At 58.9% G+C, this 2,880-nt stretch overlaps 1 protein-coding gene across 1 annotated transcript in view; it reads right to left on the bottom strand.

Moving 5' to 3' along the window:
* DHRS3 (dehydrogenase/reductase 3) overlaps window positions 1–715 on the bottom strand; it is a 39,903-nt gene extending 39,188 nt beyond the window's left edge. Inside the window, exon 1 of the mRNA XM_029948582.1 lies at window positions 504–715. The gene's annotated coding sequence lies outside the window, so the exon portion shown is untranslated. The remainder of the gene's footprint in view (window positions 1–503) is intronic.
* Between the last annotated feature and the right edge of the window lie 2,165 nt (window positions 716–2,880).

Below are 2,880 nucleotides of genomic sequence, written 5' to 3'. Positions count from 1 at the left end.
GCCGGCCGTGTCCCTGAGGGCTCGCGGCAGGAACTCGAACACGCTGGAGCCGACTCCTGCGAACCGGCTCCCTCCTCGACACATTCCTCCCGGCCGGGGACGCGGTCTCCCCGAGCTGGGGGCGCCCGCGGGCTAGGTGCCCGGTCCTGCGCGCGGGGCAGGCCCGGGGGAGCTCGCGCACGCTTTGATCCAAGCAGGTCGACCCGGGGTTATTTCAGGCTATTTGGTCACCCCCCCCACCCCCCCCACCCCCGCCTCCAGGTAGGACCAGGAAACCACTCCCGCCCTTTGCCCAGACGCCTTCTGTCTTCACTTAGCGTTGCACTTTCTGAGTCCTTCTTGCTGCTAGGAGGAACAGCTGGGGAGCAGGATTTTGTTTTGAGAGGCGTGGGGTGGGGGGAGGGAGGTGACCAGGGTAAAGGAACCTCTGCCCCCAAGGTGCCAATAAAATCCCCGTAAGATTAGCTGGGAGCATATTTATTGCTCATCTGGGGTAGAATTACCTTGAGTGACAGCGACTTCTTTAGTAACAAAAGCCTGCAAACAAGACGTCCTACACCGGTGCCCCCCAGCGTCTTCTGTCCTGGGGTCTCCTTGGGCTGCCCCAGCCTGGCACCCACCTTGTCACCCCCTGCCCTCCCCCGGGGAGCATGCCTCCGCTGCCGGAGGGTGGGAGCCTGCTATTTAGAGATGTCTGTTGCGGGAAGTCTGGGAGGTGAGTCACGAAAATGCAGCCCCAGTTAAAAGTGCTGATGGCACTTGCCTCCCACTGTCCCCGACCTGCCAGGTCCAGGAGGGAAGGGGAGGAGCCAGGGGACTACCCTGTAATCTGGGACAGTGGTTCTCCTGCGCCAGGCTTGTTCAGGCGGGGACGCTGGGCCTCACCCCCAGACAGTCTGAGTCAGCAGGGCTGGGTGCACCGGCACCCCTGTGTTCCACCGGTAATTCTGCTGAGAGCTGCTTTCAGAAGAGCTGACTCCCAGGAGGCGGCAGCTGGGGATTCCGTCCTCCACAAAGACCCTCTCGTTCTGGGGAGAGGGTCTTCCTTCCCTGGTGAATTGGGGAACTCATCTGGACGGCTCCTGGAAGAACAGGAAAGGTTTGGATGCCTGGGGTTGGAAGAGAAATTCTCCTACACTGACGATTTACATTCTGACATTTAATCGTCCCATTGACCTTGCAGTGGGGGTATTAGTAAGTCAATTTTCTTGGTTACCCAGCCAGAAACTACAGGAAGGAGGGATTCAAATGACCTGATTTCCCCACCCCCCTGCCCCCCACTGGGGCACAAGGGGAGAAGAGAGGTGGAGGAAGAGGCTCCCTGGTCTCCATTTGATCCTCCAAAAGTGTGACCAGAGGAAGGACAGGCCATTGCCTTCAACCCACTGCCCGGACCGGGGCTAAAGATAGGAGTCCGTCAAAGTGCCTGTCCCCCTCCCACCTTGGACCTCTGTAAAACTGGAAAAGAAATCCCAACCTGAGAGAGACTGGCCTTTCCACCTGCCCCGCCTGGTGTCAGCAGGCCCGCTCATTAATTAGCCCCTGGGGAAGCCTGGAGCTAGAACCGGGGACTCTGCCTGTTGTCATCTGTTATCCTCGGAGCCGCCTAGTGGCCTGCCTGCGACACTGCGCCTCCAAGCTGCCCCAGCGGCGGCCTCCCATTTTTCCGCTCACTTACCAGCGATTCCTTTTCCTTCCAGACCTTTCTCTTACGTAGGGGCAACACCCCAAGCCTAAAAGGGCCTGCGAAGATCAGAGCCCCACCTCCCCACATGCCTGCCGCTTTATGGAGGGGGAAACTGAGGCACAGAGATGTTAAGCAATTCATGAAGACAGTGGCATGTTCACCTATGTCCCCTGGTCCCCAACATGCGACCCGCCCCCTTCTGACACCAGGCCAGCTGGGGGAACGCTGGGTCCTGCCTACATTTCCCCTGGGTGTGTCTTTGGATGGGAGGCAGGCAGTGGGCCTACAGGTTGAGGACCCACATTGACCTTCAGGGTGTCCGGCCCCTTGACACATTTTGTCACTTAAGAAATGAGCCCGTCTGCAGAGGTGAGTGTCATCATGCCCCTTTGACGCAGGAGGAAACAGAAGCAGAGCCAATCTAAGTGACTCACGGAAGGCCACATGGGATGGCCCCCTGTGCTCTCCCAGCCATCAGCTTTGGGGTGAAATCATCATGCAAAGGAACAAGTCAGGCGACCCTAAAAGGCCCTGGGGGTTGGCCGGGAAGCAGACACCTCTTTTCTACCTGTTCTACCTTCAGGATGAGCCTGGCGTCCCTGTGGGCCTCAGGCCTCTGCCATCGTCAGCACCCCCAAGGTGTTGTCACCTTGTCTGTACATCCCCACCCCCACTGTCCCCGGCCCCTGTCCCGAGAAAGATGAGGTTGAAAGGGCACTGGGCTGGGGCATGTCCAGTCCAGCAGGCGGGGCCCAGAGGATCCCTGTGGCTTGGCTTTAGTGAGAAATGCATGAGACAGGACCCTTTCCTGTCCCCCCCATCTCTTGTCCCTTGCTCTTGGTACTTCTTCTCCCTCAGTTTCCTTGGGGGCGGGGGGTGAGGGATTTAACTTTAGGGCGAAGTTTGAAATTTCACATCCCAGCCCAGGGAGAGGGCCCCACAGTGCCTCCCCTCCACCACCCACCAAAAAAAAAAAAAAAAAAAAAAATCGTGAAAGGAGCCTTTGTGGGTTGGATGGAGTGGGGGGGGGGTGAGCTGTAGCCCAGAGAACTTTTTCCATGACTCAGCTCTCCTGGCACAGGGCAGGCACGGGAGGTAGAGAGACCCAGCAGGGCAGCTGGGGACCCGCCTCCCAGCCCAGAGCCTGCGGTGTCAGGGTTAGAGGTGGGCCCCCAGGAGAGCCTCCATTGAGA

The sequence above is a fragment of the Suricata suricatta genome, chromosome 8 (assembly GCF_006229205.1).
Source record: "Suricata suricatta isolate VVHF042 chromosome 8, meerkat_22Aug2017_6uvM2_HiC, whole genome shotgun sequence".
NCBI classification, from domain to species: Eukaryota; Metazoa; Chordata; class Mammalia; order Carnivora; family Herpestidae; genus Suricata; species Suricata suricatta.
This window is presented reverse-complemented; position numbering and strand designations above follow the sequence as displayed.